This window comes from the organism of the source record quoted next, unplaced genomic scaffold, assembly GCF_019419815.1.
Source record: "Pyrus x bretschneideri cultivar Hongxiangsu unplaced genomic scaffold, Pyrus_bretschneideri_v1 Contig32, whole genome shotgun sequence".
Classification (NCBI taxonomy): Eukaryota; Viridiplantae; Streptophyta; class Magnoliopsida; order Rosales; family Rosaceae; genus Pyrus; species Pyrus x bretschneideri.
This window is the reverse complement of record NW_025999635.1, coordinates 3,533,291-3,544,093: the sequence shown is the minus strand read 5'-3', so window position 1 is coordinate 3,544,093 and position 10,803 is coordinate 3,533,291. Positions and strand designations below refer to the sequence as shown.

At 36.4% G+C, this 10,803-nt stretch overlaps 1 pseudogene; it reads right to left on the bottom strand.

The window, feature by feature from the left end:
* Positions 1-7,985: 7,985 nt before the first annotated feature.
* On the bottom strand, positions 7,986-9,942 carry LOC125480244 (annotated as a pseudogene).
* Positions 9,943-10,803: the final 861 nt, after the last annotated feature.

Genomic DNA, 10,803 nt, shown 5'->3' with positions numbered 1-10,803 from the left:
CGTGATTACAAAATTATGATAAATTGAGCTTATATGTGAATATTACTTAAAAATGATCATAAGTATAGAAAATATTCTAAATTTCCAACCTTGATATTGTTGTGATTTAACAAATTACATTATAGCAAAGTGACACTTTACAACAATTGCGAAAAACAATCATGCCTATGCACGTTGGTGCAAATTCGAATAAAAAGGGTATTAAATTAAACATATTTCATTTGATTAAGAGGTAAAGAATGAAATTATAAAATTAAGTGTTGGACCCTCAACTATGACCAAATTATATTTATAAGGAAGGTCAACTATAAATATATAAAAACCAAGCTATCTATATACCACATATAAATACAACATTTCCAAATATGTGAGAAAGGTCATATGCCCCTCCTAGGCTTTAACTGGCTCCGTCGGTGAATACAAGTAATATATGTACTAAACACGATAACATAATGTTGTTTTTCATTTAAATGATATAATGTCACATCCCGGCCCGGGTGGCACCACTTCCCGGGCCCACTCCACCACCGTAGCACGATATTGTCCGCTTTGGGCCCCGACCACACCCTCACGGTTTTGTTTCTGGGAACTCACACGAGAACTTCCCGATGGGTCACCCATCCTGGGAATGCTCTCGCGCGCTACTCGCTTAACTTCGGAGTTCCCATGGAACCCGAAGCCAGTGAGCTCCCAAAAGGCCTCATGCTAGGTAGGGATGAGAATATACATTTAAGGATCGCTCCCCTGGGCGATGTGGGATGCCACAATCCACCCCCCTTAGGGCCCCGACGTCCTCGTCGGCACACACGCGACCAGGGTTAGGCTCTGATACCAATTGTCACATCCCGGCCCGAGTGGCACCACTTCCCGGGCCCGCTCCACCACCGTAGCACGATATTGTCCGCTTTGGGCCCCGACCACGCCCTCACGGTTTTGTTTCTGGGAACTCACACGAGAACTTCCCGATGGGTCACCCATCCTGGGAATGCTCTCGCGCGCTACTCGCTTAACTTCGGAGTTCCCATGGAACCCGAAGCCAGTGAGCTCCCAAAAGGCCTCATGCTAGGTAGGGATGAGAATATACATTTAAGGATCGCTCCCCTGGGCGATGTGGGATGTCACATATAATATGTGAATTTGTTGGTTGTTAATAATTAACTTGTGAGATGTAACACAATAACTATGTTGGTTTATCTTATCATAACTTGTGTTCTTATTTTCATAAAAATATCTCCTCAATTATGCAGTTGTAAGATTCAAACTTTTTGGTTGTGACCATCAATAAAGGAACCACTAGTTTTAGTTCATAGAATGTGGGAGCATGTAGCAAAGTGGCTGCTGCTGTCCAGTTGCGAATTTTGTTTCTGAATTTGAAAAGTAATCGCTGGTGGAGACAAATAAACACAGCAAATAGGGAAAATTTTTAAAAATACAACACAGCAATGCCTTGAGGTTGAAGTTGACCTTCCCCCCTTGCTTTCAATATTCAGTATATGTGTGTGTATTTGGTCCACCAGAAAACTGCGGCATGCATGTTTATCATTTGCGAGAGATTTTTCAGTATACTTGAAATACAGTTTGGTATATTAAATGTAATAGTATAATTAGTTGAAAACTTGAAATTCTTTTTAACCAATTATATTAAATACTTGATATGCCGAACTATATTTTCAGCACACTAAAAAATTTCTTCTTGTTTATGTGATTTTTATACTCAACTTCGATACCACTCTCCCTAATAGTAATATTTTCTTTTTTTTCACATTATAAAATAAAACGGGTTTGGGAATGCGGGGATATTCAATTATTCATTGCTGATACTCTTGATTATTTTGTTTATTTTTAAAATGAACACGAGCAATTAATTTAAACCTAATTACCAATCGGAATCAAACCTTAAAGTAAATGATGCGTCTTACAAACGCAGCAACTGTGCGCAGCTGGATCTACAATGCGGTGGTCCAATTAACCAAAAGGGAGAAAGCTAGGGGTCAATGTGCAATAACTTCCGCCTTTCAAGGATCTAGCAGTGGATTCCAGGTAATTGACCAGTAAAACACATTCTATGAACTGATCATGGTAGTATGATGAAGGGGGTGGCAATATTCTTGAAATCAATATATTATTTTATTGGCACAACTGATGGAATAAATGATTATTGCGTATTTGGATAGTGCATTATATTTCGTTAGATAGTTGATACGTGGTGATACTAATTGCAAGAGAGAATTTCTTGTGACAATAGCTTGTATTCGAGTTTACTTATTTATATGTGTTGTGCTCTCGAGTTGACCAACGTGCAAACATATAAGTATGAGAATAACAATAAAAAATAAACTCATTATACTATTAATCATAAAAATAAGGAAAAGTTACATCACATTATACTATTGTATTATTATTATTTTTTTTTTTTTTTGGGGGCTCAATTATTGTAGTATTAGTTACAAGAGTTGTTAATAGTGTTAACCTTGTACATACATAAGGTGAAAGTTTCGGGTTGTTTCAAGGTGTCGTATCGTGTCTAAACATGCTTATGCACACAAAGTCAATTGCCATATGTCGGTATACAAATAATCTTGTTTATTTTAATTGGTTTGCAAGCAAATTTGTTTCTTCTAACTAGAGGGCTTAAAAGTCATTACTCATGCCCTCTTCTAAAGCTGCATGGAAAGGACATAAATGGATTGAAATCTCCCGTACGTATTCATGCAAAGTTACGACTACATATCATGATTCATGAGAACCCTAATTATTTGAACTGGTGAAAACAGATACTCATCGTCATCAAGTGTAAAGATAAGCTAGGTCTTCAATTATTAGGTGACAACTTCACGAGAGCAGCAGTGTCCTTGTTGGTCAGGGCACAGTGGTTTTCAGTATTGAATGCTGCATCTACTTCCATACAAAATCCGACAGGATATGGCAAGAAAAGAAGACTCAATGGTTTTTGGTCCTAGCTGCCCAGCAGCACAGAAAAATGCATGCACAATCGGGCTCAAAGTTGTTCGAGTCAGGTGTATTCTGAACAAATTTTCGATGTCTCGCAGCACGGTCATAAGGCATTGATGGTAGAATAATCTTCCTTTCATGCAGTCTCGATATATCATGAGACGGTAGAGTACTTTTGACTTCCGAAGCAAATGATATGCCATAACAAAGAGCCGGTGGTCAATCTGTAAGAGTCCGAACTCGAATTTGGAGTTCTGATTAGGTCTTTCCTTGTTCCACTAAACCAACTCCTTGGGATTGACGTTACTACTTTATGTAACACGTGCACTTGCTCTTTCATTAATATATATTAAAAATATGAAGTATCAATCATGTCGTCTATTCTTAACAAGTAGAATGATATACTATATGACTTGTATTTCTAGCACGGATAAAAATTTCTCTTGTTTTAAAGAAACCCTATAAGAAGCTGCCAGCTAGTGATGTTGAAAAAACGCTTTAATTTCCGTGCCAAACCGACCTACCTATTCCGTGACTTTCCACAAGCAAATCATTTTTACCTGTTTCCATGGTAATTAACTATAATAAGATGGTTTATGCAAATTAAAGCATGATTAGTTATGCTTAAGCTGGATGGCATTACTACTTTCTGTGGGTTAATTATAATTATATGGTAGTAATGTAAAATTTCCTTTAGATGATTATGACAAGCACATAGGATTAAATTTTAGATTAAGCAGTAATTTCTTGCTTTATATGAAAGGTTGGGCGCCATGCACCCCACCATTTGAGGAACTTTTCTAAGTTTCAAAGTCTCAAATAAGAAGTGATCGAGATACATTGTGTCATCTAAGACAAAGTTTCCTGCTAATTGTCTATGATGGAGCACAATTGAGAAATACATGAAGTTAATTAGTTTGAGAAAAATGACATCTCATACTGCCCACTTGTATAATCATGGCATCTAGTACTTGGCACATTTGTGCTTTATTTTGATTATATAATTGTTAAACTTAAATTAATAGTTGGTTGCACTTTCATCGACTGCTCTTTGATGTATAATTACTCGACGTTTATACACCAACGGTTGAAAATAATTTATGTGCGCATTTGCATACTATATATGTACAATTATCACATTATATAAAGCAAAGTTCATTTGTACTCGTAATTGAGATATACTTAATATAAGAAACATTTCTTATTCCCTAATCATAGGAGTTTCACTGAAATTCCCAACCAATTTAGACAAAAAGAAAATGAAATGCACTTATACACTTGGTATTGGACCCACAATGTCCATAGTGGCACTTCTCTCTGATACATCCATGGTGTGGAACTTTGAATGGCCAAGAAGAAGTAAGAGTTTATTTCTTCTTTTTTTTTTTTTTCTTTTAATCTGTGGCACTCCACAGTCCACACTCTATTTATTATATACACATTTTAGCATGCAGCAGGACAAAGATCTTTCGGCTTTGCTTTGTTTAGTGAAAGGTGATTTTATGTTGAAGTACAAGTTGCTTCAAATATCACAATCTTGTATCTCTCAATCCCATTTGCGTCCAACCATGACCATCCAAAAGATCTAAACTTTTCTTTCTAAACAATACTGGATCGGATCTACTAATTCATTTATACTTCAAACCATTTTTCATTTTATCAAAGTTAATTTAATGAGCAGATCATTGACTATTGTAATCCTAACTCATTTTTCGGTTTTCTTTAATCCGCTCGCTAACTCTAGGGTAAGGGCTTGAGGCTTAGAACTAAGTAAGATGTCTCATATAAGTTATTAGTGCCGGCTCTGAGGGTGTGCAAAAGATGTCACCGCACAAGGCCATCCTAATTGGAAAGGATCCCAATTTTCTTTACAAGTAAACACCTACATAACATATATTTAAATGTGCCGGATAGTACTAATAAATCTTCCAGCGCTAGCAGTGGAAGCTTTTTGTCTATTCGCCCAGATGCGGGGTTCGAATCCAAGATTGCAAACTGTTTCGAAGTGGAGACCTTTGAAGAAATAAAGCACTATTTTCCGCTCAAACAAACTTATTTTTAGTGCCGGCCCTGCTTTAAGTTATCCTTCTGCTAAAGCTAGGTTTTGGGTATTTAAAGGGAAACTAGACAAATGAAGAGGTGTAACTTCTTCCTTCAATGTATGACGGCATTCGTTTGCATAGTAATTACGTTTATGGTTGTCATGAGTTATATGACGGCTAAAATGGTTATATCTCATAGTAGTCTGACAGTTACATATGTGACATGATAATTAAGAGTGTATACAACATGGAACTCATCGATTTTTGAGTTGAGAATTAAGGATATTAACCCTACAAAATCAATTACTTAAAGTTTCAATCTTTTAGATAAATTACTTACTCGAAGTTTCAATATTTTAGATAAAAGTGGTAGAGCCCCTCATTCACATCAAGCAGATGAAAGTTTCAAGCATCTATTGATTCTATACATTTCTAGTGTCCAACTTTGAATATTTTTTTGGGTCACTCCCTCTATATCAATATTAATTATATTTAAATTAAATTAAATTATGTTTATGGACCAAATTAAAAACTGAAAAAAATGAAAAAAAGAGAGCATAATGCATGTGGTATGTAGGTTGATTTATATCAAAAGATTAGAACTCAAGAGAAGAGAGACTGAATGATGCAATAGCTTTAGCAAGTGGAGAACCCCCTCATGGCATGGGTTGGAGACAATTTAGGATGATTTATGATATATTTATACCATCTCTTTCTCCTGTCTTCTCTGTCCATTTTCAATGGGACAGTGGAGAACCAATTTTTGTTTTTATTCTATGATTTTCTAAGTATTTTTTATGATGGAAATCATGTGGGCTCACTCATCGTTACCCTTTAAATCTAATTGTAATTAGTCCCTTTAATGTAATGGGAAATTTTTTATTAAATCTCGATGGGGGATGATTCGAACTTAAGTTCAAGGGAATAGACTCAGTGTTCTATCAACTAATTTAACTTACATTCGTTAAAGCGAAAAACCTTAAGAACATGAACATAATAATAATAATGTTGTTAATTGTTCATCATCTTTTTAGAAACGAGAAAGTTTATTTTAACATAGCGTGATTCGAACTTAAATTCTAGAACTGCTAACTGTTGATAATCTTTTCCCCTGTAATCCCCGAGCCGACCAACCCTAACCTTTTTGATTAATTTGAATAATAAACAAAACGATTCGGATTCGGAATTTGAGTTGTGAGTCAAATCCCTGTGGGTTGCCAGCAAAATACCTGCTGCGATTCCACCAAGGATCACGTGGCCGAAGCATGTGATCCCAAGTTGATTCTCGTAGATCAGATTCTGATTAATTGTAACATCCCACATCGCCCAGGGGAGTGATCCTTATATGTATATTCTCATCCCTACCTAGCACGAGGCCTTTTGGGAGCTCACTGGCTTCGGGTTCCATGGGAACTCCGAAGTTAAGCGAGTAGCGCGCGAGAGCACTCCCAGGATGGGTGACCCATCGGGAAGTTCTCGTGTGAGTTCCCAGAAACAAAACCGTGAGGGCGTGATCGGGACCCAAAACGGACAATATCGTGCTACGGTGGTGGAGCGGGCCCGGGAAGTGGTGCCACCCGGGCCAGGATGTGACATTAATAAAAAAGGGTAATGTTAAAAAGATTTAATTTGTAGGTAAAATTTTAAAAATTAAATGACATAAAAATCGATGATTGATTTATTATTTAAACGATGATAAATACACTTATTCCTATTGATTACACATCATTTAATTTGTAAATTTAGTCTCTAAATTTAATTTCTCTAATGTTACTCCATAAAAAATAGTTAGCTTTTAAGTTCTTGGAATTTAAGAGGTGGCCCAAAAAAAAAAAAAAAAAAATATATATATATATATATATATATATATATGCTTCTGCTTTGCTTCCTCACAATATTAATCTGTGCATTTCTTTTTCTATGCGTCTTGCTCCATTTGGGTGCCACACAGCAATCAATATTGGAATATGCTAACATGGGGTCATATGCCAGCTGCTCCAAATGATGATGATAAAAGTTAGGCACCTTTATTAGAGTTCAAATTTTATGCATTCTTTTTATGTATGGTTTCTATTTAACCTCTATTATTGATTAATACATTTTAATAAACTTAATCTTTTTTAATTTTGTTGCCATAATTAAATTTAACATGCGTCAATTAATAAAGACAACAGAGATACCAGACACAAAATGAGTACAGAAAAATTAATCTTTCTTTATTATTACTAGTGACGCATTGGAGTGAAAATTCTCTTATGTAGACCCTAATAATGCATATTAGATGTAGAGCTCGTTCGGATATGTTTTTAAAATGACTGGAAACATTTTTGGTGAAAATGTTTTTAGAACCCATCTTTAGTAAAGGTGCAAATAAACCCTAGAAAAGCACTTTAAATGTTTTTGGAATCCAAAATCATTAAATTTCTCTAAAAGCACTTTCAATCATTTTAAAAGCACATCCAAACGAACCTGTAAATATGCATGGTTCTCCGATCGGCTGTATTGGTGCGTCTGTGAAGGCCAGTCAACTCGCTTATATATCTAATGCTTACTATTAGGGTTTACGTGAAAATCTGGCTTCTCAATGAAATACAAGCACTTCATTGACAGAAGATGGATGCATAGAATGTAGTGGTATGCATGGTCTGTTTAGTTTAAGTATACTTCACCTTGATATAAAATTGAAATGAATAAAATAATTAGTTTTGTTCGATTTTGGTTCGGTTTGAATATGGCTAATTAGTGAGTGGACCATAAAAAAGCGGACTGATCTCAATTCTGATTCACAAAATTGGAGTTACATTAAGTTTACTCATTGATTTTTTTCTGGTTTGGTTGCACCCTGTTTCATCTTTTTCTGGTTCAAATATCTACCCTTACTAAAACGGATATTGTAACGAACATCATAAGTACAATTTATGGTGTGAGCCCAAAAGGTCTAAACGAAACTTGGGATTGGTCAAATGGAACAAAAGATTGGAAAACCTCACTCATAATATGCAATCACGTGTAACTTCAAGCTTACAAAACCAATTGAGCCTTGATATAACAATAACTTCACAATAATTACAAGAAGAAATTCATCAAACAATAGTTTAAATTAGAAAAGCTTGAGATCATTCAAGTATGAGATGTGCAGACTTAAGAAGAATAATGCATATGCTGTTTTTGTTCTTGTTCTTGTTCTTGTTTCTGCTCTCCGTGCCATGCCCACACAACATCTTTGAGAGCTGGTCTTATATCATCTTCCAACATCTTCCTAAATTCCAATGTGTCGCCATTGGATTTCTTCATCTCAACTAAATGAAAAGATGAAGTGAACTCAAAAATCTCAGCCTCTATTGCCAATGCACCCTTCCTTCCGTTATCGGATTTCTCGAACTTCATTAACCCTCCATCTTTCTTGACTTTCAACTTCAAATGATGAGCAATGTTCTTCAGCTTGGATACAATTGATGAGGCAGATTGCACAGATGTGAACTTCACTTCTTTTTTCACATCTTGTTCTTGTCCCATAAACAAGCCAGACAAATCAAATCCACCAGAAAGAGAGATGATATCAAAAGCATTTAAACATGTAGGTCTAGGTCTAGCCAACTCTCGCTGCTTTGCCAGCTCAGTAGTCTGATCAACATCCGAAAAACCAGGGCTTCCGACTTCTTTTATAGTTGCAATTGATTTGGAGTTGAACCCTTTGCTAAACCAGGGATTTTGCATTATGTTTGACATGAAAATCCTTTTACTAGGGTAAGGGTTGAGGATTTTAGAGTAGACGTCGCGCTTCATTCGAAAACCACTTAGGGCATTCGTAATCTGCTCTTCCAATTTTCCTGTACATTTGTATCAGATTTGTTCCATGAAACGGCAGATAACCAGCCAAAAGCACATACAAAATCACATCACAAGACCAAATGTCAGCTTTTGCCCCATCATATGCTTTTCTCCCCACAACTTCAGGAGCTACATAAGCAGGAGTTCCACAAGTTGTGTGCGAAAGACCATCTTGCCTCTTGGATTCCGCAAGCGCACTCAACCCAAAATCCGACACCTTCAGCGTTCCATTTTCGTCCAGCAGCAAGTTCTCGGGCTTCAAATCGCGGTGGTAAACACCTCTGCTGTGGCAGAAATCCACAGCGCTGATCAGCTGCTGAAAGTACTTCCTTGCCATTTCCTCCTTGAGCCTCCCTTTCGACACCTTGTGGAAAAGCTCGCCGCCTTTGACATACTCTAAAACAAAATAGATCTTGGATTTCGTAGCCATGACCTCAAAAAGTTGCACTATATTCGGGTGCTTAACGAGTCTCATAACAGAAATCTCTCTTTTTGTTTGATCAATTAGTCCAACTTTCAGAACCTTTTCTTTGTTAATTACCTTAATCGCCACGCTATGGCCAGTTTGGACGTTTCTTGCATGATAAACTTTGGCAAAGTTTCCTTGCCCTAACATTCTCCCAATCTCATATTTTTGCATCAAAATCTTGCCCTTATTTTCCATTTTAAAATCTTAAACCCTAAACCTAATCCATAACAACAACAACAGCAACGCTAAATTTATTGCTAGAAATTATGCTACTATGAGAATTTTACTCACAGGGCAGGAGTCCTTCGGGCGCTTTCAACGCGACAGAAATTCTTTTAGCAGCTTCAATTTGCATTTGTACGATCCTGATCTCAACTTCACAGTGTGTTTAGGATCCAGCCTCATCGAGAACAAATTACAAGGGAAGCAGGCCAGATTGAGTTCTACTTCATAGGCTTGAATAATGAAAGAAAAAACGCATCTGTTTTGCATTCTCAGTTGCCGTATCTTGCTAAAAAATTCCAAAAAAAAAACCCGTTATCTATCTGATTCAAAGAACATCTGACAACGTTAATATTTGAATATGGTCACACATAATTTTTACGAAGTTAAAGCAGTCAATGAGAAAATTAAGAAAATTAAAGTAAAAAAAAAAAAATAGAAAAGTAAAGGGATTACCTTTTTTAGGAGAACACAAAGAGTCCAGAAGATCTGAACGTTGGAAGGAGAAAAGAGAGAAAATAAGGGGAGAAATAGGGATACAGAAAGCAGTGTGTATAGTTGTATATATATGTACGTTACGGCTGTTTGTATTATTTTCCACTAAATTCGAATTATGGTTGTTAAGGAAGGTCAATCGACCTTTGTCAGCATGCCCCTGTACCTTAGTTGGACACGCCAACCAAATTGTAACAGCTGAGTCGAGGCCCAAGGGTTATTATTTCTTTCTATAGAAGGCAAGTCGAGAGAGGTGGGATTTTAATACATAGAACATTAGGTGCATGAGTATACGCTCTTAAATACTCAAGCTATAAATTTTTTGTTCAATATCTACAAGTCTTTTATTCAAAGCCAGTTTGTTTGTGAATTGTTAAGATTACGAAGAGTTGTAGATTGATGGGAAGCGGGCCATAGGTGATAAATTGGAATGATCAGATGTTGCGTTGTGATCAGTGATTAGTGACGGTAAGATTCGATGGTTGCAAGGTTTATGTGATATCCATATATCTCATTTTATTTCTCACACACCTTTTTAATTTTCGGTCGTCGGATCGAATGAATTAAAGAAAATTAACAGACATAAATTATGAAGAGGTGTGTGAGAAGTAAAATATGATGTGTAGATAGCACACCCGTATGCTTAATTAGGTTTAAGATTAATTGTTGATATTCTCGTGTACCAACCTAGCTTGCTAGAAACAGGCATGCATGCTCATGCCCCATGGTATCAAACTTTGACAATTTTGCAATGCTAGTCTCTGTAGTTTATTAGTCATTATAAGGAGCCGT